A 25343-nucleotide genomic window follows, 5' to 3' on the forward strand; every position below is an offset into this window, starting at 1 on the left:
ATGCAGAAATGTAGCAACAGTCAATGCCACATGACTGATGGATACCCTGCAGACACAGCATGCCACCTGTCAGTGTACAATGCAGAGGTCAGCACAACAGAACAGACTACCTGGACATGTAAGACATGCGATGCAGGTGGCCATACTGGGCATGCTCACACACTTGAAAGTATGAAGGCAATGTCAGTCGACAACATACTGAATGGTCATACTGGGCATGCTCACACACTTAAACACATGAAGGCCATGTCTGCAAACAACAGTGGTCCGGACATATCTGTCGGTACATTCTGATACTGTTGAATGACTGCTCTGTATGATATGTTTGTGGTACTGTCCGTTGTCTGTATATCTGCCATGGTGTATTGGTAATTCACGTTAGCTGTGTCTGCAGGGTTCTGGTTCCAACCCTTGCAAAGGACGTTTATTTGGTTGCAGGGAAAAACAAGCCCATTGGGTACAGAGGGAGTAAGGCACATTAAAGCAGCTGGGACCGGGTGTGCATTGGTTTGCGAGGTGTTATGCAATGCTGACCTCTGGTTACAGCATCTTACACTCGGTTAGCCTCTACATTGCTTTACCAGTGCAATACCCGCATACTGGTAGCCAAACACGCTTACACCTGCTCGCTCCCACACTTGCAAATGCACCGACATTGTTGCTTGCATCTGTCACTCACACCCCTGGGTGGGAGCGAGGACCGCAATATTACCTTGTGATGCCTATTTCATCGGACTACATGACTACAGTATTGGCAATGGCTGCTCATTAGGTGACCGCATGGTGTTTGACTGTACAGAATCAGTGGACTGTCCAGTGAATTAATCATATTATTTGTGTGTTCTTCATACAATCTGCTTCCATCTGGCTGATACATGGGAAACAAGACTCTTCAATACAGACAAGTAATTGGGTTTTGGGAGCTACATCCGTTGGCCAAGTCATGCTACCGCATACCTATTATAGATTTGCCACCTTTTCAATTGGCCAAGGCAGGACTTTAGTGTTAAAACCTGTCCCACTTTGCGAGGGACAGTCCCTCTTTAGGCAGCGGTGTCCTGTGTAAATAATCATGACATAGCAAATGTCCTGGATTACAGGACAATATTATATTCTACATTTCTTTAATAGTTGCATAGAACACTTATTTTATATATGTAACATCTATATGTTATGTGAAGTAGCATAAGCAATAACATTTTTACTAGAATAAGCTTTTATTTGTGCAAATAAGTATAATTCTGTACTATGCACGGCTGTAGGTATGTTTTGTCCTGGAAAGTCTGACATTTCTACAGAACATGTCCCACTTTGGCCATTTGGAAAGGTGGCAACCCTCTAGGACCTGTATTTAGAGACGTCAGATTTTGCAGGGCAAAACATACCCACAACCAGTAGAAAGGAGAGTACTTCACTGTTTTGCCTAACTAAAAGGTTATTCTTGTAGCATTATAGTTGCTTATACTGTTTATTATAACATTTAGGTGTTTCAGATATGAAATAATTGTTTTATTCAACTACTACAGACAATATAGAACATCTTTGCCCTAAATCACAGGACATTTGCCATAATTACATTTATTTTGCAGGACACAACTGCCCAAAAGGGAGTGTCCTTCACAAAGGTGGACAGGTGGTAACCCCAACCTATTATTCTACCATCTTTCTAAGGTAGTCGGCAGAATATGCGCTTTCTGTCACTAGCAGACCTCTCAAACAAATGGAGAAGAATGAACACTGAATCTGGGACACTGCATAACAACCTCAGGGACACATTTAGATGTCTGGTGCTATTAACCTGACACATTGACAGTCCCAGAGCATATGTATGCATACACATTGTCTGAGGTACATGCTGATTATGACTCTTACATGTTGTTATTATTCATTAGGTGTATTCCGCCACCTGTCCTACTATTATCACTAGTTCTAGGAGGGTTTAGTTAGGACTGTGTTAGATTCTGATTCATAATCATGGACATCCCTGTTAATCGGGGACAGTTCAATGATATGGTCCCTATGTGTTCCCACAGTGGTGTACAGACTATCCAGTAGATGTGCTCTTAAGGTTTGGGAGGTATGGGCGTCTGCTATACCCACATCGGAATATTAATTACATCCACGGGGCAGTCCTAATATGTCTCTGCCAGCCAACACCTGCACACCTAGGCCCATAATCGCATACCCATAGTTCCCCTACCTGCCACTCCTCTACAACACTCATCCTTACTGTGGTTGCAAGTGGGGTATGAACACACCCCTACACACTGCCCACTCTCCCCATGTCAGGACACATGTCGTACATTGTGTCAACCCATGTGTTATCAGGCTTGCACAACCTACTGTTACATGTACAGCTATATCTTGGTCACAGCAATCATTGCAAGGCTTGGCTACAAGAACACATTTTTGGTGTCCTACAAGGTACATCGCTGTCCATGTTTAAAGTGTAGACCTTGTAGATCTCTCCCACTGGTAGTTTCCTGTTGGTGGTCTGGGAAGCAGTGGTATATTTACCTTTATTGCGTGTCTGTATGTCTCACCGGCCTAGCTGGGGAAGTGGGAGGTAGACGTTTGTTTATTGGACCTCCCACCAACATATGCCTGGTCTGAACATATGTTACTCGTAACTGCTGTAACATAACCTAGGTATATACATGTGCATATTTACTGTGACATATATATATATATATATATATATATATATATATATATATATATATATATATATATATTTACATTAATATATACAGATATATCTGCATATGTATGCATACATGTATATTCATATCTTGCTGTCTATATCTATATATATACATGTATATATATATATATATATATATATATATATATATATATATATATATATATATATATATATATATATCTATATGAATATATATACATCTGTGTCTGTAGACCAATACATTCCCCACTCATACACACTTACACATGCGTAATGGTGTTTATATATGGTTCACCAGCATACTAGTGCCTTAGTCATTATGACACCAACACTTCATTCCAATTATCTTGTAATCGGTATTTAGCACGTTATTCATTCATATTCATAATACAGCAGACAGATGTCGCAATATGTTCTTGTACGGGTTACTGATGGTAATTGGAATGTGATACAGTGTGATTTGACCCATCCCTCATCTGCACAGCCTATTATTCCATCTACTGTCGATGTTTTTATGTGAACATTGCTATTATTTATGTCAACAAATGGAATGCATGTGTTACAGGGAATGTACTTCAACATATTGTTGTCTGCATATATATCTATTATGAACTAGCTGACCTCCACAGGGCAGTCCATTAGAAACAGGCCATCCAACCCTGGCATGCCTGGATCCATAATTGCATGCCCATAGTTCCTCCACCCCGTCCGTGTTGAATTTACATGCGCAACAGCCATTATCCGCTTGTTACCGCAGCCATGACACACCTTTACACATTGCCCTCTCCAGAGCGTTTGGGGCCCTACACACATTTTGTCCCACCTCGTGTTTTCACAGGGTCTCCCGCCATGTATATTTGCACATACGTGCCTTTCCTGGTGTTATGGATTACGGCCATTTGCACTTTACAATTTTTGGTGGTCCCAGCATGGACTACATTCCGTCTGTGTGTAAAGTAGACTTAGCAGTTCAACGATGTTATTCCCACTGGTAGAACCCTGCCTGTGGTGTGAGTAGCGGTGCTCTGCTCACTCCTGGGTAGCTTTTTATGACATACGTTGATAGTACTATATAATACCTTAATTGCTCTTGATTCCCTTCACATCCCTTGTGTATGCTTTATTGTTACAGCATTCATTCTTCATATACAGATTATATATATATATATATATATATATATATATATATATATATATATATATATATATATATATATTTCATGTATGTAGATATATATCTATACACATATATATGTGGGTCCGAGTGTGTGTGTGTGTGTGTGTGTGTGTGTGTGTGTGTGTGTATATATATATATATATATATATATATATATATATATATATATATGTGTATAAATTACTTCTGTGCATACAAACATACATTTCCTATGCTGGGAGCTGCTTACACCCGCGCAGACGCACTCACCTATGCTTACTGTGCATTACATATGTTTACTGCCGCTTATTTGTGCTTACTTGTGCCTTATTCATTATAAAAGTACCACTTTGATTGAAGGGATCTGGTTAATAGCCCCATGCAATACACACATTCACTTTTACATGTTTAAATGTTGGCTTTACAGCAGAATAACATTCATTCCACAAGGAAAATTATATGTGCTATAGTCAAACTTGAACCGTGAATGCCTTTACATTAGGCAGATGCTCTAATGACTACACTATTGGTGTTCTGCTTCATTTATATGTATACCCATGGTTCATAGTTACCAGAACACACACCAACACTTCACTTACACAGCAGACATCCATTTTCCTGTTGGGAAAACCGCACTACTACACATGCACCATTCCCTATTCCCTACTGCTCTGGACCCATGCCGCATGTTGACTCACTCCGAGAATATTCAGACCTCCAAAGCCTATAGTCCTGGCACATATGAGTGTTTGATTGTCAGGATGTTCATGTGTTCATCCGGAATTAGGGTTGCCTGAATGGGGACGGGAACAGCCCTGTACCCGTTTGAAAGTCCGATTTAGCACATGGACAATTTTACTCCCACTGTTAGCATCCTACCTGTGGTTAGACACGCAGGGAGTTTGTCCACCTCTGGCCAGCTATATTCCTTCGCATTCATTATGATTGCTTTCTTGTTCCTATGTTCACAGCTTATTCTTGTAGCATTTTAGTTGTTTATTCAGTTTCTTATGACATTTTGGTGTTTCAAATGCAGAATAACTGTTTTATGCAACTATTACATAAATATAGGACATATTTCTGTCATTAAATCTCAGGACATCTGCCATTTGACACTAAGTCTACAGGAAACAACTGGCCAAAGAGGGACTGTCCCTCACAAAGTTGGACAGGTGGTTACCCTATATATATATATATATATATATATATATATATATATATATATATGTGTGTGTGTGTGTGTGTGTGTGTGTGTGTGTCTGTGTAAGTACGCATGCATACACATCTATCTGATTTAATTACTTTGATCATACTGTTGAATGACTGTGCTGTCTGCTATATTTGTGATAACATCAATGTTAGGTATAACTGCCATGGCTTAGTGGTAAATCACATTGATTGTGATGTGTAGGGTCCTGGCGTCGGACCTGGCCAACACGGTATATTGCGTTGCTGGGCGGAAGAAGGGCCATTGGACAAAGGATCAGTACAACACTTTTCAGCTGTGGTTTTCCATTTAACCGCCAGTTCACTTCGCGCAAAATCCACCTACATTCTTACTGTGATATGTCACCCCAGTTCACATTTAAATGGCTGTATATTGTTATACAGCATAAAATTAGCAAGATATGCTCATATATGGATTACGCATCATAAATAGTGTGTGCTGTAGTTGAACCGGCAATGTCTACTTGATAGTCGGATGCTCTAACCACACAAGCCTCAACACTTCACTAACACAGCAGGCATATATTTTCCTGTTGGGAAAACTGCACTACTACACATGTGCTATTCCCTACTGCTTTAGACACATCCGGTATGTTGGCTCACACCAAGTATATTCAGATGTCCCAAGCTTATAGTCCTGGGACATACGTTCATATCATGGTCAGGGTGTTCAATTAGTCTTCCAATTTTCGGCTTATCTGACTGTAGACTGGGACTGCCCTGTACCTGTTTGAAAGACAGACTTAGCACGTGGACATAGTTAGTTCCACATTTAGCATTCGACCTGTGGTTTGGGATGCAGAGGTGTGCTCCTCTCTGGCCAACTTGATATGACAGCACTAAATATTATGGGGGGTTCCACTGCTTTTTCCCTTCACATTCGTTATGACTGCTATATTGTGACCATGTTCATTCTTGATATATAGATATATATATATATATATATATATATATATATATATATATATATATATATATATATATATATATATATATATATATATTTGTCTGTGCTTACACATGCATATACACCTACATGCTTACATTTCCTATACTGTTGAATGACCGCCACTTACCGTTGCACATACACGCTTGCATACCCGCTTACGTCTAGGGTTGCCACCTTTTCAAATGGCCAAAGTAGGACATATTCAGGACGTACATCAGATTTTACAGGCCAACACATACCCATGGTCAGTGCAAAGGATAGAACTTTACTTTTTTGCCTAAATGAGAGTTTATCTTGTAGCAGTTTAGTTGCTTATTCTGTTTCTTGTAAAATTTAGGTATTTTACATACAGAAATAAATATTTTATGCAACTATTACATGAAATATGGGACATAATGTCCTACAATCCCAGGACATTTGCCATTTGTAATATTTTTGGTCAGGACAAAACTGCCCAAAGGGGGACCGTCCCTCGCAAGGTGGGACATGTGGTAACCCTACTGATGTCTGCTTTAAAGCACTCTATCCAACTGCCATTATTGTGACCTTCATATAAAATTAGCCCTTGCATGGTTTGGACCCGGGAAGAGGAACACCATAGTCGCTGGATTTTACCACTGAACCATCCATGATACATTCTCTATGAATAGTAATTAGGGTATATGACTTTACTACTGCCATTCCACAGTACAGTCAGGTGGTGTACATGTTACTATTCATATGTTTCTGAAATGCATATGTTTACATTTGCAAGTATATATATTTATGGATTGGACACATACTTGACAACTAGTTATATGCATATGTGTGATGTGTAGCTATGCAAATATACCTATGTACGTTTATAGATATATGATTACATATCTGGAGTTATACATGGCCATGTATATGAACGACCGCATATGGGAGGTACCTGTACTGTTTGTATACAGGGGTTGTGTGCATCCTTACAATGAGGAACCTGGACGGGGTATACAGTTTGTGGACATGTACTATTTGGAAGATGGCTATGGGGATGCTTCATGTGAATATGTGAAAGGTATATATTCCCGTGGGGAGATGTGCATCACGGTCAGGTGTTTACTCCCGAGTTGTAAGCTCTGCAGGACCAGCTGGAGGCTGACCAGGGTTGTGGACAACTACTGCTCATACATCTTGCGTCCAGATGTTTACGGGGCGCGTCGTGCCACCAAGTCTATTCTTTGGAACAGATACTTATCCCATGAGGGATATCCAAAAAGTTTGCAGACCAATGATGTTGATTCTTTTGAATTTACAAAAATGAGGTAGGGTTATACATGCAAGGGTTAAATAGTTTGCAATCCAGAGACTGCCTAGGGCAAGACTGCCTACTAGATATGAGTAGGGGTCACTATGGGGAGGTATGGCTGCACCAAACTAGCAGCCCAAATATGGGTGGTAATGGTGGATGTTCAGGAGGGGGGGTGCTGTGGAGGGGATGATGGGTATTCAATTATGAATCCAGGTGTGTTGGGGTTGGATGGCTCAGTTCAGGCCAGACCATTATGTGGGTGTGAGCCGCTAACGTTTCTGTACATGTATCGCACATTTTTATGTTCATACGTTTGTGGGATTGTGTTCTACGGTATGGCCTGTCAGGTTGTATTGTGGATGTAAATGTTTGTTCTTTGGTTTTCTTTCTGATTCACCCACTGCTCCCTCACACACTTCCAGTTCACCTATTGTGCATCCTACCCAGTATCCACTTGGCGAATTATTACATTACCCATTACCCCCCTCCCCCATATTCCACACACACCATCCATCCCGTCGCTGGTTCATAGCCCATGGCACAGACAACAGAACACATTGTGTACACTACATATCTCTAGTACCAATATGGTTGTGAGGACTACCCTAGCATTTTTGATCTTCCACGTGCTGTACTTCACGCACATAGGTACACGCAAATACTTATCTTTAATGACATGGTAGGTAGACCCGAGTAATACCCATTCATCTTTGGGCCATCCAGACAAGGATGACTTAGACCATGAATGGGCAGATATTGAGCGAATGTTCTGAACATTGGTAGGGTTGCCACATTTTCAAATGACCAAAGTGGGACATTTTCAGGACACACATCAGATTTTACAGGCCAACACATACCCACGGTCAGTACAGAGGATAGTACTTTAGCTTTATACCTAAATGAAGGCTTATTATTGTAGCAGTTTAGTTGCTTATTCTGTTTCTTGTAACATTTAGGTATTCTACATAGATAAATACGTATTTTATGCAACTATTACATAAAATATGGGACATAATTATGTCCTACAATCGCAGGACATTTAACATTTTAATAATTTTGGTAAGGACACAACTGCCCAGAGAGGGACTGTCCCTCACAAAGTGGGACTGGTGGTAACCCTAACCATTGGGCTAAGCTTAGCAAAGAGCAGTGACATGCTAACATGCTGCATTTCACTTCCACTTGGTATAACAATCAACACTACAATGGAATACGGGTATGGGGTTTTAAATGTCATTTGTTCGAGGGATGGGAACTCAATATTCAGCTATGTGCCTTTGTGTTTACTTTTTATTTTGATGTTCACAAAAATGTCTTGTATGCTTTGCATACATTTCAATATCTATGGCCAATGACAGGAGTGATTATTATTAGAGGCGGGCTGTGCTAGTCAGCATTTTAGGTTGCGCATCTGCAGCTGACATGTTCATGCCTCCGTGCAGTGCTTAGACACGCCCCCCCTGCACTCGTGCACGTTTCCTATGCATGTGGCCATTGCAGCAGCACGCCTTCATTAATGTGCATGTGGCACTGCTGCGCCATCTCTACACCGCACAGTCGGCACAAGGCTAATGTCATCCTTGTGCCTAGCTTCATGAATCCCAGGGTGTGTCTAAGCTAGGGCTGGAGAACTACTGAGGTCAAGGAGGTTGAAGGAAGACAGTTTGTAGCAAGGCCAGAGACATAGACAAGGAAGGAGAATGCATTCAATATCAATGAGACTGAAGAGTTATTGAATTTTCATGAACTGTTGAAGTTATGGCATTTATGTTTGAAAATTATTATATGTCTGAAATGATTTCAAAGGGTAAAGAAAACTGTATATTAATATGGCACATTTAGTTCAGTAAAGGTATGATTTAATTTATAAAAGTAGTCTTTGTACGTTATGTTTCAAAACTATTAACGCAGTGCATGCAGTGAGATGAAAGTAATAAAAGTTGGAAAATGCATGCCATTTGAATGAAATTCTCTAGCGCATAGCTCAAGCCACATGAACTACTGCAGAGGTGTTTTAATGCAGGCAAAATCCCATTGTGTTCTATTAGTCTTGCCAGCTAAATTGAATGTATACATCATAGAGTATATTAAATTTAAGACATACTCCAAAGAAAAGGGGGACTTTTTTTAAGCAGGGGAAGAGACTATAAGCTCCAACTGTATTTATTTAGTTCATTGTGTGAGTTCTCTACCTCATACCAGGTCATTCTAATTTAAGATGGTGAAGTTTGAGTATTGAGAGGGGAAAGGTTGCTTGAATGTGTTTCAGTAGTAACTGTGCTCAGAATTTCATGGTGTCTTATGAAAGGTCTGTGTATTCCACTTAATTTGACTGCTTTAACTAAAGCAATGTGTTAACAAGGCAGCGTTGAAAAGTAACCAAGAAATGTTAGAAACAGTTCAAACTCTGTCTGAAACAACTGCATGCAAGGAAAGGAACAAAACTCCCTAAAAATCTTGATGAATGAAGTCTCAATTGAGTCAATGTAAGAAGTTATGATTACATGCTATGGAGATGGTATATCATAACAAACTATGTTTACAAGCTATGAAGTTGATTTGTTTGACTATGATTACTAAATTTCAGAACAGAGAAGCATCATCATCATGAATCCCCCTTTTCCCTTTTTCTACAAGGTGTGGGGGTGTTGTGTCAACTGTTGCTGTCTCTCTTTATTCAATGCCACTGTCTTACCTTCTTTGACAGTCATACTGACTGATGCAGGTCTTCTCTCAGACAATCCATCCATCTCATTGCTGGACTCCCTCATTTTCTATTGCCTTCTGCCTGTCTGTCCCAAATCTTCATCACAAGATTGTCTTCTGGTTTCCTACACATATGTCAGAACCACTGTAATCTGTTTTCTTTGAAGCTACTTTGGCTTCTATTCCGATGTCCTCATTTCTTCATCCCTACCACAGTGTGCATCCTACCACCCATCTCATACACTTCATCTCCGCCACCTTTAGCTTCCTCAGCTGCTTTGCCTTCATTGCCAAGGTTTCTGTACCATACAGTAGTACTGGTCGCATCACTGTTTTGTCCACCTTACTTTTCAGCTTCTTTGTCATTCTTCTGTCATACGTTACCCCTGACATACTGTGTCAGTTGGCTGCAGCACCTCTTATTCTAGCTTTGACCTCCTCAATCAGACTACCCTTCTCTTTAATGAACCCTCTGAGGTACTTGAAGCTGTTAATTTGTTCCACTAGTTTCTTTCCTATCTCAGTTCTCAGCTTCTTCTGGTTTCCCCATTTGCTGCCATTTGAACTGCCATGGGCTAGTACTATAAACCAGTGCCCCACCCCTCAGTTCTTCTTTGTAATACATCAATCAGTTCAATGTAAATGATCAGATTATTAGTTAGATCTATGTCCTGACTCCAGCTCTTCCACTGAAGGGAAAAAAATAAAACAAAAAGGATCCCCCCGCCTTCCTGCCCCGGCCATTCAGGTTCTGTTTCTGTGTCCTGACCCCAATCCTCCTTCTGAAAAAAAAAACTTATTTTAAACTGTAGCAAACTGTTACAAATGAAGCAAAACATTGCTACATTTTATACCCTACCTGCAAGGAGCACTATAGTAATCATGTTTTAATTAAAAAAAAAATATTTTTAAACTGTAGTAAACTTCTTGCTAAAGTCTATGCCTGCCTGTATGGAATGCTGTGACACTCATGTTTTAGTTTAGAAGCAAAATATCTAAATAAAGAGCCTTATGACGGCATACACCTCCAACTAAAGGGAGACTGTGCTATAAAAATCTCACACTAAAACATAGATTCTTTTTGTGGGTTAGAAAACACTGTTTTTATTAGATGAAAAACAAATGAAATGAAGCGGGTAGCAATACTTGGGTGCCATAAATGTAAAAGTGCATTTTGAGGGGAAAATTTGCAATATGTAGCTTGAGGAGTATCTAGATTATAGGAATGCAGGCACACACACACACACACACACACACACACACACACACACACACACACTGTGTGTGTGTTTGTGTGTGTGTGTGTGTGTGTGTGTGTGTGTGTGTGTGTGTGTGTGTGTGTGTGTGTGTGTGTCTATGTGCATGTGAACAAAGCTATAACCACATCTCATAAACATTATTGCCCTATACTGCTCATTTTGAAAATCTCCCACGTCAGTCTGTTATATGTACTGTATACAGCATTGCAGGCCTTCGAATTGCATTTGTGTGTGATGAAGTACTCTCATGTTTATTTATTTGCGTATATGTTACCGCATCAAAGACAGCATGACCACTTCTGAGGACCTCCACATTACTGTCCTTAACGTCTTAAAATCGGGCCCTCGACTGATATTAACACATGCTTATTTGCAGACAGAGATGAAACACCCTTCCAGACAACTATATACAATAAATAAACATAAAAACTTATTCCATTACTATTATATTATCTCTGTCATGGTGCTTGTTCCAATCTTTTGACAAAATAAATTTATAAGAGCACATTTTAACTCAGCTCATAAATACAGGAGACAGCAATATGAATACAGTGAAATCTATTTTTTCAGGCTTTGTCCTTTAAGCAACCAAATGTGGGAGTTTTACATGCATACTTTCAAATGTTTTGTAGGCTACCTTTGGGGTTGCAATTCATCAAGAAAAAGGAAATGTTATGTTAAGCTGATAGGTCTTGGAAAAACATAATGTATCAGTTATTTCTGGGACTTCTATGACACTGTACTATTGTAATGACCTTTTCCTGGCAAACAGAGATGGCAGTGGCTTAGAGTCCCAGAAAACGTGATGGTGTTCTGATGCTGACTTAATACAAGAAGATAGAAGTCCTTTAAAGAGCAGAATGACAGATGTGGGCACTTGATCATTATAGTTTCAAAGGTAAGTACTAGGCTAGCTGGCAACCCTTGTAGGCCATTTTAAGCATAGCCAATTTCCCTTTCGGTGCTTGAATTAACCTAACCCATTTGTTGTTAGATTGATCTTATCCATCCAATGGTTAATAATTTTATGTTACTCCTGGTGAAAATATAGATCCATAAAAGGCAACTTTGGTAGAACACAAACCCATAACTTTTGAAGGACTTTTACTACTTTAACTACAAGTTCAAAGTTCTATCAATTGCATCACAGAGATGACTTTTTCCCAGAATGAAAATAAAAATGGAGTGTACTACGGAATCAATAAACTGAGAATATATTGAACTGTACAGATGTCTTGTCAGTTGCTAGCAGAGTCTCTTACAAAACATTAATTCCATTGACACTACTGTGTCAAGAGATCTGCCTTAGAAAGCTAGTGAGACTGAAATGAACATTTTTAGAAAACAATAAAGAATAATGATGTTCTTTTCCCACCCATCTGATTGGCATTAAAATACACTACCTTATGACATAAGTATCACACCTATTCCTGGATGGCACTGAGAGACACATTGCACTAGATTCACAGGACCTAGTGGAACCACTTGGCACTCTCTTCAACCACAGTCTAAGTACTGGCTTAGTCCCAGCAGAGTGGAAAACAGAGCTCCTCAATGACCCTATTTAAGCGTAACTTAGACAACTGGATAGGAGATCATAAATTTACTCCGGAAGTGTCACCTATGGCCTGCTTGGATAAGGGCAGTCAGTGCTGATCATAGGCTTGTGCAGCAAATATAGACCATATGACTTGGTCAATAAGAGAACAAGTGTATAACATGACTAGGCTTATAAAGGCCCTAGGACCAATAGCCTAGTAACCTCCTATGAACTTATGAATGTATGGTAGAAATTAGGCCAACACTGGCACGACTTCCCTTACTTTGTCAATGGGAATAAACTGCAGGCATTTCATTTTCTTTTTAAATATCCAGGAGGTTTCATTAATGACTACTGAATGCATGTAGCTTTTGTCACTTCCAGAAAAACGTTTATATGAAGTCATAAAGGCAGAGAGCAGCATGGAAGTGCCAATGCACTGCTAAATATACACTACAGGCAGCAGATAAAAATTTTTAGAAATGTAGAAAACAAAGCCCTCTGCTTGAAGTTTCATATTGTTATCCATTTGACAGGTTCTCTAGGAGATGGGTTGGAATTCCATATGGTTGAAAATGTATTAAAGCAAAACCCTTTTAGCACTGGGAATTGCCAGCAGCACAATGTGAGACCAGACACATTCAATTCACAGCAACATTCACTGTCTTTCTACTTCTTATTACAGTATATAACAATTCAAAGTTGCCAGACACCATTTGTTTGGAGTCAACCTTTTCTAAAACGTCTAACGCTGAGTGCTATCAATACTGTTTACAATGAGTGATAAGAGGAAGCAATTCTGATGGGATAACAGACCACAGTCTACATTCAAAGAGGGTGAAAATATTACAAAAGAAAAAGGGATTGAATATTCAACATCTGCTGCCAAATGTCAGGACACAAAATGGGTTAGTACAGAGATATATTTAAATATTCAAATGCTGTCAAACCATGAACACTAATAAAAAGCGACTGCAATATAAGACAATTGCAGTTTTTTTAATAGCATATTTTGTATTTTCTGCTCCCATGATCATTAAAATCCTGTCCCAGTAGCATCAGTCATTTTCCCTGACTTCTGGCATCATAAGGTACCGAACGAGGTAGGTAACAGACAGTTATCATGGCCATGATTCAGTGGAGTTAACAGATATTTTTTATTCTCCAAATACCACTGTCTTCAGTAGCCAGAAAGCTCTCTGCAATTCCTCCAGTGTCAAACTCAATGGCTGTGAGGCCTTTCATTCGCTTGCAACTTCCAGGTAGTCTGCTTCTGTACCCCTTGACTGGGTTACGTTCGTTATATTCTCAGGCTCTTAAGATGAAAGAGATACATTACCTTTCTTGAACGATTTTTCCATGAGTTAGGTAAGCAGCCTCCTGGCTGTTTATTCTCATCCTTTTCTGGCTATCTCCATGTTACTGGAACCTAGGTCATGAGGATCATAGATGTGAACAAAACCTTTACGCACAGACATGGCTTAAGACACTGAGTATCATTATCGGGTCGCTGATTATAACTGGTTTATTATGCGTTTGACACATGGTTGGCAAGAAATGAATCTTAGACCCAGTCATAATTCTTTGTAGTTTATAGAGGTTTATCTGCTCCATGTACTACTAGTTACAGGAAAACATTTGCTAAGTGTTTTGCTCGCTTTAAAAGAAGTAAAGCACTTAGTGAGGTCTGTCAGAAAGAAAGTGTAAGAGATTCTGTTATGTTAGAAAAAGTCATGGACATATTTCCAGCACAAACAGCAGGCAGAAACAAATCTGTTTTTATTCTGCCTCTGTCATTTGCTGGTCAGTACTGGCAGGTTTATCTGCTTGGTGTGATACCTGATCTTAACAAATGAAGCAGGGGGTGCTTAACATTTGTTAAAATCAGGCCTGTAACTATAGAAGTGCTATTTGTCTTCTGGATATCTAAACATAATCACCACACTCCATGCACAACAATTTCATTTTCATACTGACTGAGATGCATCTGTTGCAGCCAATAATTCAAGGCCAGTAATATTAATCATAAGTTAAAACTGAGTTCGACCTGGCTTTGCTCAAGCCTTGATTCTCAGACTGATGTGAAAAACAAGCATTCAGCACACCTAGGTTAGCACTTCTATTTCTTGTGTTACTTTGCAATGACGGGGGACATAGCTTTGCTATCATTAACATCCCACCTGCTTACGTAATTGTCTAGGCACCCTGCACTGTGTAGGAAGAACAGCACTTATGCCCTGCCTACTGTGGACACTATTACTTAAAGCTGCAGGTGGCCAAAAATTAAGCAAGGACCTGAAAGAGATGCCTTATGGAAGGCTTTGATGTTGATGGCAAGTGTATACTTATTTAGTGAAGAAATGAGCCATGGTATGTAAGATTTGAGTACTTTACAGTTAGCCATAGTACATAGTTTTCTTGGTTATCCACACATAAACAAATATACTCTGGAGTTCTGTCCTCTGGGTTTGCACCCCTCTGCAAAAAATCCTGCGGGCACCCATGCAAATGGAGTATGCCCCCTGCAAACATTCCATGGAGTAGACAGATTTATCATATGTGTGTCATGCGTACTATTGCAACATCTAACACAAAAGTCCATTATTATTTCATCCACTGAATATATACCACAACAGTGAGTGGAGTGCTTCTATTCTGAGTCACATAGGTGTTAGACTCATCCCCATCTGAGGCCTTAATAACAATATGTCAGGAATACCTAGAATTCTCTGTGGAGATAGGTTATGACATAAAACCTTTCTATATATTCATGATGATTGTCAGAAATTTTGTGAAACATATCATTTACCACCCAGGCACACATGGCAGTAAGAAATGTATCTAATATACAGGTGTATGCAGCATGGGACATGCAACACTATCTCCATATGGCACTGAAATATATCAGGTGTTAGTATATGAAATAAGAGACATGGTTTCATTTCAAGAGGTATGAGTTCCTTCACTGGCCATGTGCCGTAATGTATGCTGCTCATATTTGGTACACAATGTCTGACATCTGTCTGTCTGTTACCGATCCATCATCTTCTGGTCAGAAACCTGTTTGAAAAGTAAGCCTGCCCAATGCCATAGTTTCTATCACTTCACTATGGGTCTTCCTGTCATAGTAGTAAGAAAAGTCTGCTGCAATATAACATTTTGTACAAATTGAGACTTAAGCTTGCTTTATACTTCTATTTTCTGGCATTTACTTCTTAGCTTTACATCATTTGTTTTCTACCTTCTTCTAGCATCCTGGGTCACTGGTTTGTTTTTAGATTTACGTAAGGTGCTGTCAACTGTATTTGCATGCCATGTGCCATTGTCAGTATTTCATGTTTACTGGTCTTCCTGAAATACAATGGTCTTTACAAAATCATAGCTGGTAGACAACTGTTGGCAAACATTGTACAGGAATTTGCCTTTTGCAGATAGTGGTTTGAAATCTGGCCTGTTGTGTCACTGTCTGCCTCTCACACTTTACATCTCCCTTAGTCACAGATTTTTTACAGCTGTGAAAATAAAGAAAAAATAGGCCTGTGGGGTTGTATTCCTAACAGTAATTTTGAAAATAATGTGTCTGTTACACTCCAGACTCCGCTTTCAAGACCACTTCACAATAATGGTACACTTAGAAATACAAATGAAGATATAGCAGCCTATAGGAGACTACAAAAATCAGCATTGCACAAGGTATAGTGCTACCTGATGCCCAATCATCATATGGGGTAGTTAAGCATCATTCCATCATCAGATATTATAACAAACTCTGACACACCAACAAGACAACAAAGGAACACTTTATATTTCAATTATTCAATGTTTAATGTAAGGACAGATTCTGCTGTTGGTCTTTTATTTTTTTCCTTGTTAATCAACAAAAAATCAGGGCAGCCGCCCATTTTCCTGGGATCTAGACTCCGGTCATCCATACAAATACATGTTTACAATGCAGCAAATATTTCTTCATAACAGTCATCAGGAAAGCATTCAGACATGGTTTTAGTGGTAAGGAGCAGATGAATGACCAGGAAAAGCAATTGTCATTACTGAAGTTATTCAGGAAGATAAAATGCACAAAACAATATGATGTGATATGATTCAGTCATATCTAATATCCAAAATTACTTTTGCACTTCCCAAGACAGCAGACTTTCACTTTTCCAGATTTTGAGACCTGATGGAAATAATAACAGCCAAGCTCATATCACAAAAGCTTGGCAAAGAAAGCTTGTATTTCAACAGCCTGAGTACACACTAACACATAACACGTGTACTTGAGTTCATTATAATATGAGCAAATGAGACAAATACAAAGAAGCCCTTTTTAAATGAAGGTAATACTCCCTTAACATCCCATATGGGGGAGGTTTCTCAAATTCCACTTATTAGCCTCACTGTGAGCGCAATTTATCTCAGAGAGAGTGAACAGCAACAAGTGGTATAAGGCCTCCCTTTTACATTTCTCCAGGAGGTTGAGACATTCACTATTTTGTAGTCAAAACAAATGAGAATAGGCATCATGTGTGAATTTATGTAAATAGACACAGACAACTGAAAGTCAAGGTAACATGTTGATGCATCTGAGATATGAGCTTTGGGCATCCAATCAGCTACATACAACCCATGTGGACAGCAGCACTATAATAATGGGATAGTGACATGGGTCAGCACTATAGATATACACACACACACACACACACACACACACACACACACACACATATATATATATATATATATATATATATATATATATGCTAGAAAGCATCTGACACATCTGAAGTAACATACAACCCTTCTTCGGCATTATGGGATTCAAGGAGCCAGGTATGCTACTGCAGATAATCGTAAGACAGCAATCATGACTAATGTTCTTAATGAACTGAATTCACAGGAATTTACAGTTAGTTTGGTAACACAGATACAAATGCAAAAAGCTGTAGTGAGGCTGCTTTCAGTGGCATACAGCTCTTCAAAAGGAGTAATAGAGTAACAATTTATTTGAAGAAGTGAGGAAATGTTCTTAGAATGACTGGATCTTTGATTCTAATTTATCATAAAATCCACATCAAGTGTCCTTGAATTCCAGAATAAATATAATTCAGGCCAGTTTAAGCTCACAAGCAGTACGCTGCTCACATACTGAGCTAACATTCCTAATAATTACCATGTATATCAAATTAGTTCATGGGAAAAAGACAATAGCCAGGGAATTGTTATGGCTAGGTTTGTATAGGCCCTAGGGCCACTAGCCTAGTACCAACCTATGAACAAACCACCTGATTCCCATCATCTCCCAGATCTAATTCACAAGCTCAAAGTTTCAAAACTTTGAACTGCAAATGGTTGAGACGATAAGATCAAAGTTTTGAAACATCAAAATTGTAATAAAATAATTTAAAAAAATTATACATTTTTGCAGGAAGGCAAGCCCCCCCTGCACCCCCACACCCCCTAGGAAATAAATATACTATCTCCAAGATCGCACTACAGTGAGGAAAATATTAAATTTCCTGTTCCATGCTGTACAGCAATCTCCATTCAAAAGTCTGAAGATTCAAAACTTTGATTTTATGGTCTCAACCATTTGCAGTTCAAAGTTTTGAAACTTCGAGCTTGTTAAGAGAATCCCATCACCCTCATGCTTCACAGAGTGCAAATAATGCAGAAAATTACTAGATCCTGAAAGCCATCCCACCCAACCTTACAATTCATTCAACCTCATTTGGAAGAGTAGGGTTCAGCAAATCTGCAACAGTGTATTACCATCACAGTACACTGTCACAAGCTGGAAGTAACCTGTATAGTTATGCCTTAGAATTTCTACAGAAACACAACAAACTCAGGATACAGACTCTACAGGAAGCTCAGGATGCATGGTGTCCTGTATTATTTATATTTTCAGATGCTTCTTGCAGAAAAAAGCTGTTGTATCGATGGAAGACTGGAACCTGTTACCTTATTTGCAACCATCACCACTCTTTTTAGCACCTTCCTTTCTGTAAGTAATCAGTTTCCAAACCACACTGTGAAGTCGCAGGTGAGGATGCTCTGTATTGCACCTCTATAGAAGGTGAAGAGAATATGAGGAGGAAGCTTAGTTTTTTCAGCCTTCTTAAAAAGTGGAGGTATTGGTGCAATTTCGTGACCAGTTGGCTGATGTTTCCTGACCACAAGAGATCCAGTGATATATGTACACCAGGAATTTCACACTCTTAACCCTCTACACGCTCTCACCATTGACCCGGAGAGCAGGGTGGTTTGTTCTCCTTTTCCTGAAGTCGATAATAATCTCTTTGATCTTTCTCACATTCAGGTCAAGGTTGTTCCTCTCGTACCAACTGAGCAGCGATGCTACCTCCTCTCGGTACACCCTTTCATCCTCTTTTGTGATGAGCTCCACGACTGTGGTGTCATCAGCAAACTTGATGATATGGTTGGACTTGTGCTTATCATAGCAGTCGTGGGTCAGGATGGTGAATAACAGTGGGCTGAGAACACATCCCTGTGAAATCCCAGTGTTAATCTTGATGCACTTTGATGTGTTCTTACTTGAACAAACCTTCTATGGTCTGTCATTCAGGGAGTCCAGGATGCAGTTACAGAGATATTTACTGATTCATTTTTTTTTAAACAGTTTTATTGATTTTGATTATAATGAAAACAATCAGACATATATAAGATACTTTACATTATAGACTTACAAATTGATAACATATATTTAAAGCATTTAAATATGAATATACGAATAACAAAGCAAAGTATGTACATAGACATCCAGTATTTATACATTAACATACACTATAACCTTCCTTTTGTAACTTGTTCTCATGAATGACAAAAGAAAGTCAATTACCTTTATGCAAAATGATCATTTTTTTCCAATATATTTTGCAAGTTAACCCATAAATTATATTCATATGTCTTTCTAGAAGTTCTAGAGGTTATGGTTCTTATCTGTAAATGACTAACTTATTTTAATAAATTAGTAAACTCAGAGAATGTAGGAGGATGTTTTGAAATCCAATTTTTTGTTATGATCTTTCTAGCCACTGCCAATATAGTCCATAGTAATGAGTATTTGGTTTTCCTAATACATTGTGGAACAGGTGTATTAAATATGATTAATGATTTATTCAATATGAAGTTGTCTGAAAAAAGCGCTTGTAAAAATTCATTTACTTTATTCCAAAATATATTTAAGGTTGGACAGCCAAAAAACATATGTGCCCAGTTAATATCTACATTAGAGTTGCATCTATTACAGATGTTCTGTTTTTTTATTAATTTTGTCTATTATTTGTGATGTATAAAAGGGTCTATTCATGAATCTCCATGTGTAAATCTTCCATTTCAGAGAAAATTATGTTTCCCAGCTGATTGTAGCATATTAACCTTATCTTGCTCACTTGGGGAATTATGAGTAATTAAACTATAATAACTTCAGTGTTTATGTGTGCAAGAAAATGTTTCTTCTCTTAAAAGTCTATAAATAAAGGAGAGACTACCTGAATATGTATGCTGGTGTAATAATGTTGATTGAAGAAATTGTAATAATATCCTGAAGCTAATTTCGGCTTATTATCACGATATTGTATAAGTGTTTGTATACCTAACCATGAGGAATTATTACGTTTATATTCCTGTATAATATGATCCATTGAACTAGTCTTGTATTCATAAGTTAGCTGAAACCAGTATTTGAGTTCATTGCTTTTCAGTTGAGAAATTTTGTTAATATCTGAGGTAACAAAAGTCTCTTGTATATATGCTATAGGAAATAAAAAATAGTCTTTATATTTAACATGTTTATATATAAATTTCTAAAGTTAATTATAATATTATGTATGTAACTGGCAGTATGATTACGATTAGTATGTGTGATAAAATATTCTTTTAAGATCCATTTAAAAGGTGTGTTTATGAATTCTAGTTGCTATGATGTTGGTCTCATTATAAGTTCCATGGCTGATACTTCCCATAAAGATTTCCATTTAGCTACATAGATTATATCAACGAGCTGAGAAATTGATCTGATTATAGCTGAAATCGAATAAAGATTTAGATCTGAGAAAGCTATTCCACCATTCTTCCGGCTGTTAGTATGTTGATTAATAGTAATTCTAGGTTTTTTTGTGACCAAAAGAATCTTAGTATTAAAGTGTTTAGTTTATTTATTTTTATTTTATTTTATTTATTTTACATTTGTTTACCGGGCTGGTCTGACTGGATATATTTCCATTTTCAGCAGAGGCCTGGGGAGAAAAGCTCCACATAGAGACAAAACACAGTTACGTTATACATAAAAAGAAAAAATAAGTAGCAGGTTAAACATGATTCAAGACTACATTACAGAATTCTACATACATACCCTATAGAGAAAACAATTAAGTTGTAGTTGTAGAAATACAAAATAGAAAGGTTCTATAACAGTAAAATATTTGTGGCAAGAGTAGAGCACATTCAGCAAATTTCTTTTACATACAAAATTCTTTAATGGATTGTAATAGATGCTACTTGTAAAAGAAGTAGATTGTTAGGGAAACTTCTCAAGGTGTAGGTAGTAGAGAGCGAATAGAAAGAAGATGTTAAAGAGAGAGAGAAAAAAAAAAATTGTGGAAGTCACAATTTTAGTCAGGATTGAAGCATGGGCATAACCAGTGTATTTTAAGGTGTTTTTTCAGCTTTTGTTTAAAGAGAACAGGGGAGGGAATGGAAGTTAGAGCAGTAGGTAGAAGATTCCAATATTTACCGATAGTATTGGAGAATAGGGAGTCACCAGCAATGTTATTAGACTTAGTTAAGGTTACTAGAAGTTTGTTTGAAGAGCGTAATGAATTTAGGTTAGTGTAAGGGGTAAATAGATTAGAAAGTATAGGTGTGCTATTAGGTTGGTAAAATATCCTATGGACAAAGGTGAGTTGGGAGAGTATCAACATGTTTTTTAGTTCAAGCCAGTGCAGTTGCTGTAGGTTCAGACAGTGGTGAGTTCTAAATTGGTTCCCAGTAACAAACCTAGCAATACTATTGTAAGTATTAGCCAGTTTAGAGAGATTATTTTTCTTTAGCTTAATGTATATAGGTGAAGCATAGAGAAGAGTGGAAATAAGATGAGAGTGGGCAAGTGTAGCTTTGGCTATAGGAGTTAAGAACATTTTAATTCTGTAGAAGGAGCCCAGTTTTCTATTTACAGTTTTGACAGTATTGTTAATGTGGTTATCAAAGGTAAGGTTATTGTCTATAGTGACACGTAGCAGCTTGGTGGTAGAGTCAGGGGATATAAGGGTGCCATTCTTGGATAAGATAGAGAATTCTATTGGGGAGGACCAAATAGTAGACTTAAAGAGCAAGAGTTTGGTTTTTTTAGCATTCAAAAGGAGGCAGCATTTTAAGAACCATGCCTCAACTGTGTTAAATACATTTTGTGTTAGTGTTTGTAATTCTGAAATGGTTTTAGCAGAACATATGAGTGTAGAATCATCTGCGTATTGTATGCATGTAGCTTGAGGTATAGCTACTTGTAGGTCATTTATGAATAATGAGAATAGAAGAGGTCCAAGAATAGAGCCTTGTGGGACACCAAGTGAGACTGGCAGAAGAGATGAGAGTTTGTTATCCCAGAGAACTGCCTGTTTCCTATTGCTGAGGTAGGAAGTGAACCAGTGAATTGCCTTGGGTTCTAAAGAAAGAGATTCTAGGATTTTTATGAGCAGGGGGTGGTTGACCATATCAAAGGCTTTTGACAGGTCTATAAAGAGTGTTGATGAGAGAATATTCTTGTTGCGGTTTTTATTGATGAAATCAGTAAAGGAAAGGAGAGCAGTGGTGGTACTATGAAATGGCCTAAAACCGTGCTGGCAGTTAGTTAATATGTTATGTTTAGTTAAGTGACCCATTAACTGATAGTGAATACATTTCTCCATAATTTTTGCTAAGGGTGATAAGAGTGCTATAGGCCTGTAATTAGAGTACTCGTTTGAGTTGCCACCTTTATGTAGGGGGATAATGTATGAGATTTTCCAGATATCAGGGATGGTTTCTTCACTAATGGTTCTGTTTATAAGGATGGATATGGGATAGGCTACTACATTAGCTACTTTTTGAAGGTATTCTGATGGTAGCTGATCAGCAGAGGGGGTACAAGGTTTAAGTTTTTGGATAAGTTTTGGATAAAGGTGGTAGAGATGGGTTGTAATTGGAAAGTAGGCAGATTTGAAGATGTGTGGTTAGGGATGCTAGAATTGTCAATGGTAAGGTGAGAGGCTAGTGAGTTAATGGTATCAGAAAAAAAGGAATTAAAGGCATTAGCAGTTTCATGAGTTGTATTCTTTTCAGACCCAGAGGGGGAGGGTGTAGTATTCTGGCCTGGGTGAAGTAGTCTATTTAAGGTTGACCAGAACCTTTGGGGATTGTTGTGATTCATTTGCTTCAGTTTACTATAGTAGTTCATTTTGTCTGTAAGTATGGCTTTTTTGGTACTCTTTCTTAAGTGTCTAAAGGTTTGCTGATCAGAGGATAATTTGCTAGCTCTCCACTTAGCCCATGATTTGTTTCTTAGTAATAGTTTTTGTCTTGTTTCTTTAGTTAGCCAGGGGACAGGCTTAGATTTGACTCTAATAGATCGTTTTGGTGCATGGATATCAAGGATTGTTAAGAATTTGGTATTAAAATATTTAACAGCATCTTCAAGTGGGAGAGTTTTTAGAGGGTTCCAGTTGCAGGCATTAAGTTCAGTTTTAAATAATATTATAATTTTATAATATTATAATATTTATAAATCTTTTTGAGGGTAGAATTTGAATGGATTATATTATGTATAAGATTTTAGGTAGAATTATCATTTTTATAATGGTTAGTCTTTCTTCAGTAGTAAATATTATTGTATTCCATTTTGAAAATAATTCTTGGATATTTTGTAAACATTTGTTATAGTTTAATTGAATTATTGATTTAATGTATTTGGCAAGAATGATTCAAAGATATGTGATTTGATCTGCGTTAGCAATATGATATGTATTATTTCCTATCATCCTTTTTTAATTTTTTTATTATTAGGATATATTGGTAGAATTTTTGCTTTATTGTCATTGAATGATAGACCGGACATCATTTGAAATGTTTTAATTGATTCATATAATGACATGAATGAGGAGTCATTTCCCTTTGTGGTGATAAGAACATCATCCGCAAACAACTGGATTTTGGCTATATTGTCTTTATCCATTTCCAAAACATGTATTTCTTTATTGTTTCTTATTTCATTTGCTCAGGGTTCCATGATCAAAGTAAATAGTAGAGGAGAGAGAGAGGACATCCTTGTTTGGTGCCTTTTGTAATAGATATTGTATTGGAAATATATGACCCTATTTTGATATATGCATAGGTTTCTTCATATAAATGTTTTAGAAGATTAATAAAATTATGTGAAAAATATAAGCATTCCAAAAGAGTAAATAGATCCAGTTAATAGAATCAAAGGCCGCATTAATATCAAGCCTAATTAATAAGTTCCTTTTCTTCCTTTGTGAGAAGTCTATAATAGCTAGGGATTGTTTTATATTATCAAAAGTACTTCTGTTAGTTATAAATCCTGTCTGGTCTTCGTTTATTAAGTGGGGTAAAAATTTCTTCAATCTTTCTGAGAATATATTCATAAACATCTTATAATCGATATTCAGTAAAGATATTTGTCTGTATGAAGAACAGAATTTTGGGTCTTTATTTGATTTTAAAATAGGGGACATAAATGTATATTTCCAGGATGGGGGTGTAATATTATCACTTTGGGCTGAATTATATACTTTGTGTAGTAAGGAAATAGCCATTTTGGGCATTTTCTTATATATTTCAGGAATAATTCCATCGTTACCTGGAGCTTTGTTTAGTTTAAGCTTACTTACTTGACTTTGTATATCTGATAAAGTAATTTATCAATAACTTCAATTTGTTGTTTGTTTAGTTTATTATATATTTTCTTGTTAATATAATCTCTTAGGTTATCTTGTGTTTGAATTTGTTGTGTGGATTGATTAATTTCATCAAAGTGACATCTAAACTCTTCTAATATATCTTGCATAATATGTACTTCTCTTTTCTTTTTTGCAGAATGTATTTCTGTAATATAATTATATTTATTTAATCTTTTGGTCTTATTCTTAAGGTTTGATAGATGTTTAGGATTTACAGGTTCATAGGTTCATAGGTTAGTACTAGGCTAACTGCCCTTGTGAGCCATTTAAGCCTAGCCAATTATCCCTTGTGAGACTCGAACCCTGCACCTTGTGTTTGTAAGGCAAACACCTTAACCATTATGCCACCCTCCCAAACCCCATAAGCAAGAAACCTATATTTTTCTAGTGTTATTTTTGTTTTATGATGTAGGATAGATCTAAATTCCTCATTTAGCTTGTATATCTCATCCCTTATATTCTTTGAAGACAAGTTGTCTTTATTTGTGCATAGTGAGTCCAGTTAATCCTGTATTATTCTTATATCTTTATCCCATATTTTCATCTTATTATGAAACCATTTGTTTATTTGTCCA

Source organism: Protopterus annectens, chromosome 6.part0 (assembly GCF_019279795.1).
Source record: "Protopterus annectens isolate FY-2018-M chromosome 6.part0, PAN1.0, whole genome shotgun sequence".
In the NCBI taxonomy this organism is placed as follows: Eukaryota; Metazoa; Chordata; order Ceratodontiformes; family Protopteridae; genus Protopterus; species Protopterus annectens.